The sequence below is a fragment of the Pelodiscus sinensis genome, chromosome 3 (genome assembly GCF_052426305.1).
Source record: "Pelodiscus sinensis isolate ZL-2025 chromosome 3, ASM5242630v1, whole genome shotgun sequence".
In the NCBI taxonomy this organism is placed as follows: domain Eukaryota; kingdom Metazoa; phylum Chordata; order Testudines; family Trionychidae; genus Pelodiscus; species Pelodiscus sinensis.
The window spans coordinates 9,667,468-9,684,218 of record NC_143054.1 but is presented as its reverse complement, the minus strand read 5'-3'; the positions used below and the strand labels follow the sequence as shown (position 1 = coordinate 9,684,218).

The 16,751-nt window shown below is 44.8% G+C and overlaps 3 long non-coding RNA genes across 3 annotated transcripts in view; 1 reads left to right on the top strand and 2 right to left on the bottom strand.

The window, feature by feature from the left end:
* Window positions 1-7,240, top strand: part of LOC149524613 (uncharacterized) — an 83,013-nt gene extending 75,773 nt beyond the window's left edge. The window contains exon 2 of the long non-coding RNA XR_016349096.1: window positions 6,699-7,240. This is a non-coding gene — a long non-coding RNA (uncharacterized LOC149524613). The remainder of the gene's footprint in view (window positions 1-6,698) is intronic.
* LOC106731785 (uncharacterized) lies at window positions 465-3,140 on the bottom strand. The gene is made up of 3 exons (XR_001368051.4): window positions 3,002-3,140; window positions 2,364-2,488; window positions 465-638 (listed from the first exon to the last, which is right to left on the bottom strand). It is a non-coding gene; the product is annotated as an uncharacterized LOC106731785 (long non-coding RNA).
* Window positions 7,241-12,049: 4,809 nt separating the features above from the next.
* LOC149524612 (uncharacterized) lies at window positions 12,050-14,855 on the bottom strand. Its single transcript, XR_016349094.1, has 3 exons — window positions 14,717-14,855; window positions 14,079-14,203; window positions 12,050-12,222 (listed from the first exon to the last, which is right to left on the bottom strand). It is a non-coding gene; the product is annotated as an uncharacterized LOC149524612 (long non-coding RNA).
* Between the last annotated feature and the right edge of the window lie 1,896 nt (window positions 14,856-16,751).

Genomic DNA, 16,751 nt, shown 5'->3' with positions numbered 1-16,751 from the left:
AGTTCTCTGCTTTGGAGCAGGGCTGCATTGGGTTAACATGGCTGGGGAACCCTGGCTGAAGCAGAGGCAGGTGTTCCAGGTGGAGATGGGTTGTGGGAATGAGGAGCTTAGCTCAGTGTCAAGCTTGGGCTGAGGTCTTCTGCTTGAGGTTCTGCCTGTGATATGTGAGCTCGGCAGGCCAGGACAGGAGACCAACTACGGGCTGAACGGGATGGGAGGGAAGGAGACATGGGAAGTCAGGGTGGCTACCTGTCATGAGGAATGTCGTGGGGAATGATGAGGCAGTTGGTAGAAAAGAGGAGAGATGCACTGTCGGTCTTCTCTAATTCACTTACAACACGGAGGAGATTTCTCTCACTGTCCCTTTTAACAACTCCAGCTTGAAAACATTTCAAAACACGGCCATCATCCCCATTGCTCTGAATGAAAACAAGCTCCGTGTGGTCATGAAAACACTCACACACTTTTGCAATACACCAGCACAACCAGTTGCTTTTATTCCAGTAAGACAGAGGTGATAATGCAGGTTAGAGAGCCTCTTTCTGGATTTTCTTCAAGATTTTCACTGCAAGACATTTTCTTCCAGCTTCCCGGAGATGATGTCTTGAGAATCTTTGTTGTCATCACTTCCATGGACCCTGAATAATATGACATTACATTAGAAAGCTACATATTTAATAAAAATGGCCAAATATATGTGAGATCTCGTGGGGAACAAGTGAGGTCACAGAGAACAGGGGAAGGACAAAAGATTGTATCTCTCTTTAAAAAGGGACCAAACAGGACTGGGAAAATTATAGATCCATCAGCCACACTTCATTTCTTGGAAAGATACTGAAACTAATTCTGAACTCATTAACTTGTAAACACTGGAGGATAACAGTCAACGTATCTTTTTCTAGACTAAATCCTGCCAAAACAATCCATTTTCATTCTTTGGCAGGATTACTGTCTAGTGGCCTGGGAGATACCATAGACATGACATAGCTCAGTAAGAGTTTTAGTAAGAGTTTGCCACAATTGCACAAGACTTTCTCATGTGCAAACTAGGAAAATGTAGTCTAGGTGATATTACTATAAGGTGGAGGCGCAAGTGGTTGAAAGAACAAAATCAAACAACAGTTGTCAGTGGTTCACTTTCAAACTGGTAGGCTGTGTACATTGGGGGCCCCCAGTGGTCAGTCCGGGGTCCAGTTTGATTTCCTGTGTTCTTTTGTTTAAGGCTATGTCTACACTATAAGGAAGATTCGAAAGGGGATATGCAAATTTCTTCTTCCGATGGCAGAGCTTTCGAAAGTGAAAGTAGTTGGAATACAGCCTTTTTGGCACACGTCCCTTTTTCGAAAAGCCGCTCTTCCTCAAAAAATGAGGTTTATGTGGCTTTTCAAAAAAAGGGGTTATGAAAAAAGCCACTTTCGCAAATGAGATCAGAAGAAGATATGGAAATTCCTGCTGAATATTCATATCCTCTTTTGAATCTTCCGCATAGTCGAGCCGAGCCCATTGCTTTCCAGGACAAAAATGTTATATGGTGCATGGTCAAGAACTAATCACTACAGAACTCCAAGAAATGTTCTGTTATGAGTCAGGATGTGTCTACACTCTACCGTTATTAAAAATGTGATCATCCACACAGCAATTCAGTGTTTTGGAATAATATCAAAATAACGGTCAGCTTATTCAGACTTTTTTAAACCTCATTCCACGGGGACGAACTCCTCTTCCGAAATAGCTATTTCAAAATAGCTGCAGTGTAGACGCTCCAGTGTTACTATTACGAAATAGCTACTCACCAGGGCCATTCTAAGTAATATCTCCCTCATGCTTCTTGGGGCTCTAAATCTATGTAGTGCATCCACATAAGGGGAGCCTGCCTCAGACTAATTTTGAAGCTCCCCTGTAGTTTGGATGCTCTATTTTGAAATAAGTTATTTCAGAATATTTCTCCGGAGTAGCTTATGCCCATATAATGATGCTCTGGCACTTATAGGTGCTTTGACAGAATTGACCCATGGACAAACTAATGCTGATGTAATTGGCTCTGTGCTCTCCTCTTTCAACCACGGTCCTATGGATTGTGCTGGAGCTGATGCTGATGTTGCCAGGTCTCAGAGGAGTAAACTCCAAATACCCAACCACTCTGGATGCTCTGAACTGGGGACTGGCTCTGGGCAGCTCGGGGAAGGCAGCTATAAGTAAAAGACTTCAATAAGTGAGTTCCCAGGCGGGCCAGAACCAGGAAAACACAGAAGCCTGGACAGTGCTTTGTCACACGCTTCCACCAAGATTAAACAATATAGAAAGTGATGGAAAAATATCTCTGTTCACATAGTCATGTCTTCCTTGTGGAATCCTGAACTTACCCAGCGACGACAGCATTTATACATGCCACAGGGAAACAGGGGAGTCATATTGAAAGGACAATGACGAAGGCAACTGCCTCTCATACTAATACATAGTCTTCTACAACCAGGAGGACACCCAAATCCTGCACCAAAAAACGAAAAAAGGCTTGAATTTCATAAACACACATGAGGGAAAATGAGCATTGTGATTGCAGTTTTACAGGTGTTTCCCACTCACTAAGACACTGCCTAGTCAGGCCACTAATCTTTCTCTGCACCATTTTGCTTGATATTTAATAATACTTACATAGCTGCAATTTTATCCACATTCAATGGCAACCTTTAGCAGTGATGATTTAATATTCTCTGCCAGGTCATTTATAAAAATGTTGAATAGGATCGGTCCAATAGTGGGGATATTTTCACAGAGAACAATTCAACCAACTCTGAATAGATTTTCTCTTGCACATCTCAGGCACCTGATCCTAGGACTATTTCATAGCTAAATTTTGAGCATCATTTGCTAAGCATGTAAACACTAGAGCTTTTTAGAAAAAGAAGCATTTAGAAATAAGAAATGACAAGATTTTAAACACTCTTAGTCTGTATTTACAAATATTCTTTCATGGCGGTCCCACACTTCAGTAAAATCTTACCTTGCCCACTAACTTGCATCACCAAGAAGAAGAGAGCAAAAAGAAGGTACAGGATCTTCATAGCTGAAGGTTGGCTGGGACCTCAATGCGCCTATAGAGAAAAGACATTGAGATCGACGTGAGACTGCAACACTGTCTATTTATAGGGTGCTGAGCATTAGATTATGGACTGGTCTGTTGAAATCTTGTTTTGATGCACATGATATTCAGAAAGTCTGCTGCAATCTTTGAATCACTGTAATTATTATTTGTTTGACACCATAAAGAGTTCTGGAGAATTTCAAGGAAGTACATTTGACAATCCCTGCCCTTAGAAATTAAACATTTGAATATTTATATCTGATAAACATTGACCGCTGCGTTAAAAATCTTCATGTTGGCAATGTCTAGACTGGCATGATTTTCCGGAAATGCTTTTAATGGAAAAGTTTTTCTGTTAAAAGCACTTGCGGAAAAGAGTGTCTCGAATGGCATGGACGCTTTTCCGCAAAAGCACTTTATGCAGAAAAGCGTCCGTGCCAATCTAGATGTGGTTTTCTGCAAGAAAGCCCCGATCGCCATTTTCACCATCCGTGCTTTTTTGCACAAAACAGTTTTTAGCTGTCTACAGTGGCCCTTTTGCGCAAAAGCATTTCCAGAAAAGGGCTTTTGCCTGAACGGGAGCGTGAAAGTATTTGCGCTAGAAGCACTGATTTTGTACATTACAAAGTCAGTGCTCTTGCGCAAAATCAAGCGGCCAGTGTAGACAGCTAGCAAGTTTTTCCGCCAGAGTGGCTGCTTTGGCGGAAAAACTTGCCAGTCTAGACACAGCACTTGACTTTAGAAGAGGTTTATAGTACAGGGAAGAATTTCAGAAAATGATTCTGCCAGGGAAACAATTGATGGCAGGGTATGTTTGTTTCTGTATTTACTTTAAAAAATTATCAATGTTTGATGTATATTTAGGGATTTAGGTTCTATTCATTTTTAAATGAGAAATTATGTTAACTCTGCATTATTCAGGGGATTAATTCCAACAAGGGTTCAGAGCTGGCAAAATATAAATGCATTTAAGGCTTCATAACCTCATTCAGAATCATTTCCTGGTGATTACTTTCCTCCTTCCCTCCCTTTCTACACATCTGGATGTACCAAATACAAAGTATTGAGGGCAGGTGAAATCAGCAGGGCAGTCCAAAATTGGAAGGGCCTTTACCGTCTCAGCCCCGGTGGTTGCCCTCTATTTCTGCCATGTCTGTGTGGATGGAAGATGCTGGTTTCCTCACACACCACGTCCTTCACAGAGACAGGACAGGGAGCACTCAATGCTTCTAACCCTCTTGGGACACTGGGATCTGGCACTTTAGCCTGGCCGGCCATTTTGCTCTTTGTTCCCTGTTATATTCATATTATACCCAAACGAGACGTTTTACACAATGATAAGCAATAATCTCACGGTAAGTTTGTAAGATGGGACTCCTTTATTTCCTGGCCGTCAGACTGATAACAGGCACAAACATAAAAACAGAGAAAGAGAAAGCAGGCTGTTCCATGAATCAGAAAGATACCGCTCATCTCGCCATATTCTAAGCTATGTGCATGATTGATTCTGCTAATCCCAGAGCACATGATTCCCATCAAAGCTCACTGGCCTTCGAGCATGACTAGGAGAAAACTCTGAGCATTTAAAGTTGTCACTTACAGTTTTCCTACACTTTTCAATCCACAGCACTTTCCCCACAGGTGTTGATGCTGCTAATGGGCGTTCTCCAATTGCTCTCCAAAGGCTCTTCCCTTAATTAGTCCCTGCCTCGTCAACTCATTACCACACCTAAGCTGGGGAGAGGCAGAAGAATGTGGGTGGCAGTGATGTGTAAGTGCAAACTGCTGCAGAGAAAATGTAAAGCACCCTTCTGTACACACACACATCCACCCATGCAACCAACCAACCAAAAAAACCTTCCTTTTCACCTTCTGCTACCAACTAATCACACCTGGGCCTCTTTTCACATCCAACTAGAAGCTGAAAATAACATAACTAAAATTCAAGATACATTCAGTTGCCCTGAATCCAAATCTGTAATCCTTAGGGATACATGGGAGGTCTAAATATTCTCCTTCCATTCCATCAAACATCATCTTTTTTAGGTCCCGAAAGATGGAACCTATTTAACAGCCTGGCATTTGCTCCTTATTTTGTGCTCTGTTCCTCAGGAATGGCCCATCCATTTTTTTATATTTCCCACCAACATTATGCACTTTTCACTTTCCAAAAGATGGTTGGTATCCCAACCTTCATTCTTATAATCTTAGGGTATGTTTACACATCAAAGTTAATTCAAAATCACAGCTGTTATTTCGAATTAACTTTTCTAGCGTCTATACAGCCAAACTGCTATTTTGAAATTAATTCGAAATAGCGGAGTACTTATTTTGAATTTGGTCAATCTCCTTCCACGAGGAATAATGCCAAATTCGAAATAGCTAAATCGAAATAAGCTCTGTGTAGATGCTTATTTTGAAATAGGGGGCCTCCGGCCCCTCCCAGGGTATCTCACTCTGGGCAAACCAGGAAAACTCTTCTGCTCCCCCCGCCCCAGCCATGGAGCTCTCAAAGGGGTAGACTCTGGCCACAGTGCCTATGCCAGCTTCAAGCCTGTCAGGACAGAGCCAGCAGTCTGTGCAGCTGGCCCGGATGAGCCAGCAACCCAGTGGCACCCAGCACTCCACCACTCCCCAGGAGCAGGCTGGCAGCTCCCAGTAGCCTGCCAGGGGACGAAAAAGGCGGGCGCCTTCCTGGTCTAGTGCGGAGATTGTGGACTTCATTGAGGTTTGGGGGGAGGCCTCCAATGTACATGATCTGTGCACTAGACACAGGAACACGTATGTCTACAGGTGGATGGCTGACAGACTGGCCACCAAAGGCCACATGCGCACCCAAGAGCAGGTGTGCATGAAAATAAAAGAGCTGCAGCAGGCCTATGCCAGGGTCTATGGGGATAGCTCCCAACTAGGGGCTGACCCTGACTTCTGCCCCTATTATGATACCCTGGACTGCATTCTGGGGGGCCAGACGGTCCATGCCCCACAGGTGGTCATCAACCCTGGGGCAGACTCCCAGGAGGAAAAAGAAGAGGAGGAGGAGGACATACATGAGCCGGGAGGGAGTGTGGCACTCACCCAGGGCCCCCAAGCCATCCCAGGTAGCCTGTTACCGGTGTCATCGGAGGTCGGAGAGGCCTCGACATGTGAGTGCCATCACTGTCCCCTTATGCGGGAGTGGGGAGGGGGGGAGAGGGAGACCCAGGACCATGTGTGTGGGCCTGGCTGACCACTGAGCACTCAGAAACCTGTATATGTGCCGGGCCGCCCTGGGCATGTGGCCCTGGCTGTCTGCCAGAAAGGGGCCCTGGCCTGTTACCCACACAAATGTATGTATGTATGAAGGCACATGACATGCTCCTGACTTCAAGGAGGGACATTGCACAATGCCTTCCCTCCACAAGCCCCCTCTAGGCAGAGGCAGGGCACATCTCCCCTTCCTTCCCCCCTTCCTACTCCCCACACACATTATATGCAGCACAGGGGCCAGCTGACACTCCGGGGATAACAGGACATGATGGTGCGGACACCTACCGTCCTCGCCTTGCAGAGAGGGGCTGGGCTTCACCCACTGTGTCCCCAGGGAGAACTGACCACTTCTCATGTTTATCCCCAGCCGCAGAACCTGTGAGTCCAGGGCGCAGCACCCCGTCCAGGACATCCTGCCACACCTGGGCCGTCAGCAGGCTGACCCGGAACCAGGAGGAGTACCAGCAGCAGCACCTGGAGTTCCTGCGATGGTAGGTCCGTTGCCAGGAGCACTGGGTGCAAGAAGACCTGCAGCTGCAGCGGGAGAGCTTGCGGGAGCTGCTTGACCAGGGGCATGCCATGCGTGACCAGCTGCAGACTCTGGTGCAGATTTTACTGCCTGCTGCTGCTCCAGCCCCTGCGGCCGCCCCAGCTATCACTCCTCCTCCCACTCTTGGTCCTCCTCCCGCTTTTTCCTCCCCCACACCTGCCCCACCCTCCATACCCGCTCCAATGCCAAGGCCCCCACACCCACTGGGAGACACGTGGACCAGCAAGACCCCGAACCCTTACTTTCTCCTCCCCTTGCCTCCTCCTTCCAGCTCCCGCCTCCCAGGTTTACCCTTCCCCTCTCTCACCCTCATTCCCTCCTCACCCCAGATATGCTCAATAAACAGTTTGTTTTTGTCATCATATGTGTCTTTATTTATATCAGGAAGGGGGCTTAAGGAGGGGTCTGTGAAAGGATGTGATGGTGAAATGAGGCACAAGCCCCCAGTGGGGCACTTCAGGGTGGAAGCTCTCTCAAAGGGCCTCCCGGATGCAGACAGCCTCCCGATGGGCCTCCCGGCTAGCAGCCATGTGGGGCTGCACATAGAGGCCAGTCAAGTGGTTGGCCTCTGTCATCCAGGCTGGCAGGAAAGCCTCCACCTTCCGCTCACACAAGGGATATGTCTAGACTACATGCCTTTGTCGCCAGAGGCATGTCAATTAGACTACCCGATATAGTCAATGAAGCCAGGATTTAAATATCCCTGGTTTCATTAAAACAAAAATGGCTGCCACGCTGTGCTGGCTCAGCTGATCATCGGCACAGCGTGCGAGTCAAGACGTTGATCGGTCGAGAAGGGAAGCTTTTGTCGACCGCTTCCTTATGCCTCGTGAAATGATGTTTACAGGAGCTGTCGATAAAAGCTTCCCTTGTCGACCAATCCATGTCTTGACTCATGCTCTCTGCCGACTATCAGCTGAGCTGGCACAGCGTGGCAGCCATTTTTATTTTAATGAAGCTGGGGATATTTAAATGGATATTTATCCAATCCATACTTCTTTAACTTGCTGGCAAGAATACCATGGGGAAAATATTAGAATTTTGCTAAATTCAAGTTATATCACGTCAATTGCCTTCTTAATATCCAGAGAATCAGTTACCTCATCATGGAAGGCAATCAGGATGGTGAGGCATGACTTGCTCTTGGTGAATCCATTTGGACAATTCCTGATCATTTTCGTCTTTTCCAAGCACTTCAAAATAGATTTCTTGAAGATCCCGTTTATGATTTTTCAAAGGACTGAGGGAACTAAAGAAATTACGAAATAAGATGGTGCTTCTTGTTCAGAAGATTTTGGTAGCTTCATTGTGGGAGAGGGGTCACCCAGATCTCTAAGAGTATGTCTATACTACAGCGTTATTTCAAAATATCTTATTTCAAAATAGTTAAGTCGAAAAAAGATATTTCAAAATAACACGTCTACATACAAAATAAACTGTTTTTTCTTTGTGATTCTGTCTAATATCTGTTTTGTGGGCATTGATCCTTTGGCGAAGTGTCTGAGACGTTTGTCCAATGTACATAGCAGACGGACACTTTTGGCACATGATAGCATAAATTATATTTCTGGATGCGCCATCCCTGAGGAACAGAGCAGAAAAACAGGAACAAATGCCAGGCTACATTGTCCTATTTCGAAATAGCGTATCTACACTGATTTGACATTGAATTGCATTTAAGGGCAGCTGAAACCGGTGTCAGTAGGGCATCAGGTCAGTAGTTATTTTGTGTGGCTGAGGCTATCTGAGGCTTGTGCTTAAAGGGACCCCCCTAGACAGCCAGTTCTCAGCTTTCCCTGCTTGCTTGCCTAACTCACTGAGGGACAACAAAGATTTTTTCTCTCTGTCTGCTTTGGGTGCCCTAACTCAGGACACCACAGCACTCGGCAACATGGAGCCAGAGCCGCTCCTGGGCACTTTGCTGCTCATTTTGGACGCGTTGCTGCAAGCCTGGGAGCAAGTGCTGGAGACTGTCTTTCAGCATCTGCTGCAGCCCGACTCCCAAGACCTCTTCCTGACACCGTGGGGGCCAGGGAGCAGCAGCAGCAGTGCCCGAATGCCAGCATGCCCTGTTACATCTGGCCTCTGGACACCAGCTGTGACTGGTGGGACCACATCATCCTGGAGCGCTGGGGAGACCAACAATGGATCCAGAACTTCAGGATGAAGAAGGACACCTTCCTCGAGCTCTATGAGTGGCTCACCCTTGCTCTGCGGTGACGGAACACGCACATGAGGCCAGCCATTCCCCTCCAAAAGAGTGTGGCCATCACTCTCTGGAAGCTCTCCATGTTGGATATCTACTGATCTGTGGAGAACCAGTTCAGCGTGGGAAGATCCACCGTCGGAGCAGTGCTCATGCAGGTATGGCAATCTCCGTCCACTGTGCCATGAGGAGGGGGGGTGCAAGGAAGGGATGGGTTGCCCTAGAGAAAAAGTGGGAGGGGGTGCAAGACTGTAAGGTAGACAGAAAGCTGGATAGATCAGCTACCTCAAAAGGTAGGAATAAGAGATCCTCCGGAAAAGGGCTTTATTCCGGAGGATCACGCCAGTCTAGACGCTTTTTTCCGGCTTTTCCCCAAGCCGGAAAAAAAGCGGCGGATATGTTTATTTAAATCCTGCCGGGGATATTTAAATCCCCCGCGGATTTCCCTATTCCAAAGTTAGAAATTAGCATGCCTCTTCCAGAGAAGGGGCCAGTGTAGACATAGCCTATATCTTCAGCATAATATATAAAAATGCCATCCCAACCAAGGTGCGGGAGGAGTCGAAGATGTATTCTTTGGGAGGTGCCAGAATGATGGCCCTTGGTGACCATAGAGAAGGTGATGGTGATGAGGAAGACAATGCACTACACTTTAGGATGTTCTAAAAGGAATGGTGATAGAAATGTAGCCGTGTTAGTCTGGGGTAGATGAAGCAAAATGCAGGACAATGTAGCACTTTAAAGACTAACAAGATGGTTTATTAGATGATGAGCTTTCATGGGCCAGACCCACTTCCTCAGATCAAATAGTGGTTTGAGGAAAATGGTTGTGACTATTTTCTTCCACTATTTGATCTGAGGAAGTGGGTCTGGCCCATGAAAGCTCATCATCTAATAAACCATCTTGTTAGTCCTTAAAGTGCTACATTGTCCTGCATTTTGCTAAAAGGAATGGTGTATGTGGAAATATAGATCTACATTCCCAGTCTATCTGTCTACGTTAGGGTGTTTGTGACAGTTCTAAGTATATTAATAAAATATATTTGTAAGCACATGAGAGTTTTTGTAGTGTGAGTGTTGCCAATGTGCACATCAGATTCCCAACCATACAATAATTTACATACTGGCCCTGATCCTGTGACAAGAACCTGTCAACCCTCAAGGTGGTAACTGGAAATGTGAGTCACTACTCGACTACTGTATCAGAGGCATCCAGGGGAGGGGGCAGCAGGAGTAACGGGTGGGGGGAGTTGGCATAAAAGAAGGCATCGAAGGCAATTAGGTTGCTGAGGCATGACTTGCCTTTGGGGAATCCATGTTGGGAGTTCCTGATTATTTTTCTCCAGGAAGTCGATACTTATGGGGTGTTACTGCTCCCAGGTAGGACCCAGTATATTGTATTTCCCTGAAATGTGTCAGGGATATTGCTGGAACTTTGAATTTCCAAGTGCTTCAAAATGGATTCCTTGGGAATCCCATTTTTTTATTTTTCCCAGGACTGAGGGGACTTTCTACTTAATAAGATGGGGCCAGTTCTTCCGAAGATTTTGGTGGCTTCACTCCGTGAGAAGTGTCACCCAGACATGTGAGATAATAAGAATGAGGAATGGGACAACCACCATCTTTGGAAAGTCAAAAGTGCATTGGGTTATCTCCTTGTAACGCTGGAGGGGAAGGAAAGAAAGCGAAAGGGCCACCCCAAGGAACAGAGCACAAAGAATGGAGGAAATACAGGGCTGTTGAATGGGTTACATTATTCAGGAGTTATTAAATATGATATTTGATATTTGAAAGCTGTTTTGGGGGGAGAAATCTGAGAATGAAATTGCCTATCCCCATTTTTTTTCTTATTATAATTATGGGGAAATGGGATCTGAGCTCAGCTGACTATATATAATGCACTGCCACTGGTTTTTAAAAGAAAATAAATTCCCCTTGAGAATGCTTGCAGGGTGAAAGACTGAGGAAATAAGGATGTGGGCCTGCACAGAAGGATGGGGCTATGAGGAGGAGATGGATAAATGGGAAATGAGATAGAAGAAGAAGTGTGTTTCTATGTGTGTGTGTGGGGGGGCTAAAGTGGTTTGCAGCTACAGGGGATAGAGGAGGGCAGGGTGGGTGGGGGAATAGGAGGGGTAGCAGTGGAAGTTGAGGATTTAGGGATGTCAGTATTCAATTCTCTCCTCCTGTGGGAATGCTGAGATCTACAGAAGCTCAGACTCTCTGCAGGACTCCAAGCCCTTCTCCCTCCTTGCTGTGTGTCCTTACATCTGCAGAGCCCTGCTACTCCTGGCCTGCCTGAGCCCCTCTCACTGTCTTTCCATGTGACCTGAGATAAAGAGGAGGGTGGGAGAGAAGAAGGAGGATTGGAGGGCATTTGAAGTTTGATCATGTGACACACAGAAAGCACACACTAAAAATCCTCACTGCATGGACTTGCTTGTGTGTGGGGCAGGTCTCTGCTTTGGAGCAGGGCTGCATTGGGTTAACATGGCTGGGAAAGCCTGGCTGAAGCAGAGGCAGGTGTCCCAGGTGGAGATGGGTTGTGGGAATGAGGGGCTTAGCTCAGTGTGAAGCTTGGGATGATGTCTTGTTCATGAGGTTCTGCCTGTGAAATGTGAGCCCAGCAGGACAGGACAGGAGACCAACTACAGGCTTAACGGGATGGGAGGGAAGGAGACATGAGCAGTCAGAGTGGCTACCTGTCGTGGGGAATATCATGAGGAATGATGAAGCAGTTGGTAGAGAAGAGGAGAGATGCGCTGCAGGTCTTCTCTCGCTTACAGTTGCTGTGACAGCCATGTAATAACCACGTCAAAATCTAGGGACTTAGAACACGGAGGAGATTTCTCTCACTGTCCCTTTTAACCACTCCACCTTGAAAACATTTTAAAACATGGCCATCTCCCCATTGCTCTGTATGAAAACAAGCTCCGTGTGCTCACGAAAACACTCACACATGTTTGCAATACACCACCACAACCAGTTGCTTTTATTCCAGTAAGACAGAGGTCATAATGCAGGTTAGAGAGCATCTTTCTGGATTTTCTTCAAGATATTCACCACAAGACATTTTCTTCCAGCTTCCAGGAGATTATGCCTTGAGAATATTTGTTGTCATCACTTCCATGGACCCTGAATAATATGACATTACATTAGAAAACTACAGATTTAATAAAAATGGCCAAATATATTTGAGATCTTGTGGTGAACAAGTGAGGTCACAGAGAACAGGGCAAGGCCAAAGGATTGTATCTATTTTTAAAAAGGGACCCAACAAGTCTGGGAAAATTATACATCCATCAGCCACACTTCATTTCTTGGAAAGATACTGAAACTAATTCTGAACTCATTAACTTGTAAACACTGGAGGAGAACAGTCAACATGTCTTTTTCGAGACTAAATTCTGCCGAAACAAACCATTTTGAGTCTTTGGCAGTATTACTGTCTAGTGAGGTGCGAGACATGTTATAGCTCAGTAAGAGTTTTAGTAAGAGTTTGCCACAGTTGCCCAAGACTTTCTCATGTGCAAACTAGGAAAATGTAGTCTAGGTGATATTACTATAAAATGGAGGCGCAAGTGGTTGAAAGAACAAAATCAAACAGCAGTTGTCAATGGTTCACTTTCAAGAACATAACATAAGAACATAAGAACGGCCGTACTGGGTCAGACCAAAGGTCCTTCTAGCCCAGTATCCTGTCTACCGACAGTGGCCAGCACCAGGTTCCCCAGAGAGGGTGGACCGAAGGCAAACTGTTAGGGTGTGTGCATTGGGGCCCCACAGTGGTCAGTCCGGGGTCCAGTTTGATTTCCTGTATTCTTTTGTCTAAGCCTATGTCTAGACTATGAGGAAGATTCGAAAGAGGATATGCAAATTCCGCAGGAATTTCCATATCTTCTTCCGATCTCATAGAGCTTTCGAAAGTGAAAGTAGTTGGAATACAGCTTTTTTGACACACGTCCCTTTTTCGAAAAGCTGCTCTTCCACAAAAAATAAGGTTTATATGACATTTCAAAAAAAGGGGTTGCAGAAAAAGCCACTTTCGCAAATGAGATCAGAAGAAGATATGGAAATTCCTGCTGAATATTCTTATCCTCTTTCGAATCTTCTGCATAGTCGAGCCGAGCCCATTGCTTTCCAGGACAAAAATGTTAAATGGTGCATGGTCTAGAACTAATCACTCCAGAACTCCAAGAAACATTCTGATATGAGTCAGGGTGTGCCTATACTCTACCATTATTAAAAATGTGATCATCTACACAGGAATTCATTGTTTTGAAATAATATCAAAATAATAGTCAGCTTATTCAGACTTTTTAAAATCTCATTCCATGAGGAAGAACTCCTCTTCCGAAATAGCTATTTCAAAATAGCTGCAGTGTAGACGCTCCAGTGTTACTATTACGAAATAGCTCCTCACCAGGGCCATTCTAAGTAATATCTCTCCCATGCTTCTTGGGGCTCTAAATCTATATTGTGCATCCACATAAGGGGATCCTGCCTCAGACTAATTTTGAAGATTCCCTGTAGTGTGGACGCTCTATTTTGAAATAAGCTATTTCAGAATATACCTCCGGAGTAGTTTATACCCATATAATGATGGTCTGGCACTTACAGGTGCTTTGACAGAATTGACCCATGGACAAACTAATGCTGATATAATTGGATCTGTGCTGTCCTCTTTCAACCACGGACCTATGGATTGTGCTGGAGCTGATGCTGATGTTGCCAGGTCTCAGAGGAGTAAACTCCAAATACCCAACCACTCTGGATGCTCTGAACTAGGAACTGGCTCTGGGCAGCCCGGGGAAGGCAGCTCTAAGTAAAAGACATCAATAAGTGAGGTCCCAGGCGGGCCTGACCCTGGAAAACACAGATGCCTGGACAGTGCTGTCACACACCTCCCCCAAGATTAATCAATATAGAAAGTGATGGAAAAATATCTCTGTTCACATTGTCATGTCTTCCTTGTGGAATCCTGAACTTACTCAGCCTCGACGACAGCATTTATACATGCCGCAGCGAAACATGGTTTTAAAGGGACAACAACGAGGAGTGCACCAGCCTCCCATCCTAATACATCGTCTTCTACAACAAGGAGAACAGCCAAATCCTGCACCAAAAAATGAAAAAAGTCTTGAATTTCATAAACACACATGAGGGAAAATGAGCGTTGTGATTGCAGTTTTACGGGTTTTTCCCACTCGCTATGACACCGCCTAGTCAGGCCACTAATCTTCCTGTGCACCATTTTGCTTGATATTTAATAATTCTTACATAGCTGCAATTTTGTCCACATTCAATGGCAACCTTTATCAGTGATGATTTAATGTTCTCTGCCAGGTCATTTATAAAAATGTTGAATAGGATCGGTCCAATAGTGGGGATATTTTCACAGAGAACAATTCAACCAACTCTGAATAGATTTTCTCTTGCACATCTCAGGCACCTGATCCTAGGACTATTTCACAGCTAAATTTTGAGCATCATCTGCTAAGCATGTAAACACTAGAGCTTTTTAGAAAAAGAAGCATTTAGAAAGAAGAAATGACAAGATTTTAAACACTCTTAGTCTGTATTTACAAATATTCTTTCATGGCGGTCCCACACTTCAGTAAAATCTTACCTTGCCCACTAACTTGCATCACCAAGAAGAAGAGAGCAAAAAGAAGGTACAGGATCTTCATAGCTGAAGGTTGGCTGCGAGCTCAATGCGCCTATAGAGAAGAGACATTGATATCGACGTGAGACTGCAACACTGTCTATTTATAGGGTGCTAAGCATTAGATTATGGACTGGTCTGTTGAAATCTTGTTTTGATGCACATGACATTCAGAAAGTCTGCTGCAATCTTTGCATCACTGTAATTATTAATTGTACGACACCATAAAGAGTCCTGGAGAATTTCAAAGAAGTACATTTGACAATCCCTGCCCTTAGAAATTAAACATTTGAATATTTATATCTGATAAACATTGACCGCTGGGTAAAAATCTTCATCTTGGCAACGTCTAGACTGGCATGATTTTCCGGAAATGCTTTTAACGGAAAAGTTTTTCTGTTAAAAGCACTTGTGGAAAAGAGTGTCTTGAATGGCATGGACGCTTTTCCGCAAAAGCACTTTATGCAGAAAAGCGTCCGTGCCAATCTAGATGTGGTTTTCTGCAAGAAAGCCCCGATCGCCATTTTCACCATTGGTGCTTTTTTGCACAAAACAGTTTTTAGCTCTCTACAGTGGCCCTTTTGCGCAAAAGCATTTCCAGAATAGGGCTTTTGCCTGAACGGGAGCGTGAAAGTATTTGCGTTAGAAGCACTGATTTTGTACATTACAAAGTCAGTGCTCTTGCGCAAAATCAAGCGGCCAGTGTAGACAGCTAGCAAGTTTTTCCGCCAGAGTGGCTGCTTTGGCGGAAAAACTTGCCAGTCTAGACACAGCACTTGACTTTAGAAGAGGTTTATAGTACGGGAAGAATTTCAGAAAATGATTCTGCCAGCGAAACAATTGATGGCAGGGTATGTTTGTTTCTGTATTTACTTTAAAAAATTATCAATGTTTGATGTATATTTAGGGATTTAGGTTCTATTCATTTTTAAATGAGAAATTATGTTAACTCTGCATTATTCAGGGGATTAATTCCAAGAAGTGTTCAGAGCTGGCAAAATATAAATGCACTTAACGCTTCATAACCTCATTCAGAATCATTTCCTGGTGATTACTTTCCTCCTTCCCTCCCTTTCTACACATCTGGATGTACCAAATACAAAGTATCTCATCCCTGGTTGTTGCCCTCTATTTCTGCCATGTCTGTGCGGATGGAAGATGCTGGTTTCCTCACACACCACATCCTTCACAGAGACAGGACAGGGAGCACTCAATGCTTCTAACCCTCTTGGGACACCAGGATCTGGCACTTTAGACTGGCCGGCCATTTTACTCTTTGTTCCCTGTTATATTCATATTATACCCAAACGAGACGTTTTATACAATGATCAGAAATAATCTCACAGTAAGTTTGTAAGATGGGACTCCTTTATTTCCTGGCCTTCAGACTGATAACAGGCACAAACATAAAAACAGAGAAAGAGAAAGCAGGCTGCTCCAGGAATCAGAAAGGTACTGCTCATCTCGCCATAGACTACGCTATGTGCAAGATGATTGATTCTGCTAATCCCAGAGGACATGATTCCCATCAAAGCTCACTGGCCTTCGAGCATGACTAGGAGAAAACTCTGAGCATTTAAAGTTGTCACTTACAGTTTTCCTACACTTTTCAATCCACAGCACTTTCCCAACAGGTGTTGGTGCTGCTAATGGGCGTTCTCCAATTGCTTAATGGAAGATAAGGCTCTTCCCTTAATTAGACCCTGCCTGGTCAACTCATTACCACACCTAAACTGGAAAGCAGCAGGAGAATGTGGGTGGCAGTGAAGTGTAAGTGCATGCTGCTGCAGAGAAAATGTAAAGCACCCTTCTGTGCACAGACACATCCACCCATGCAACCAACCAACCAAAAAAAACCTTCCTTTTCACCTTCTGCTACCAACTAATCACACCTGGGCCTCTTTTCACATCCAACTAGAAGCTGAAATATAACATAACTAAAATTTCTGTAATCATTAGGGATACATGGGAGGTCTAAATATTCTCCTTCCATTCCATC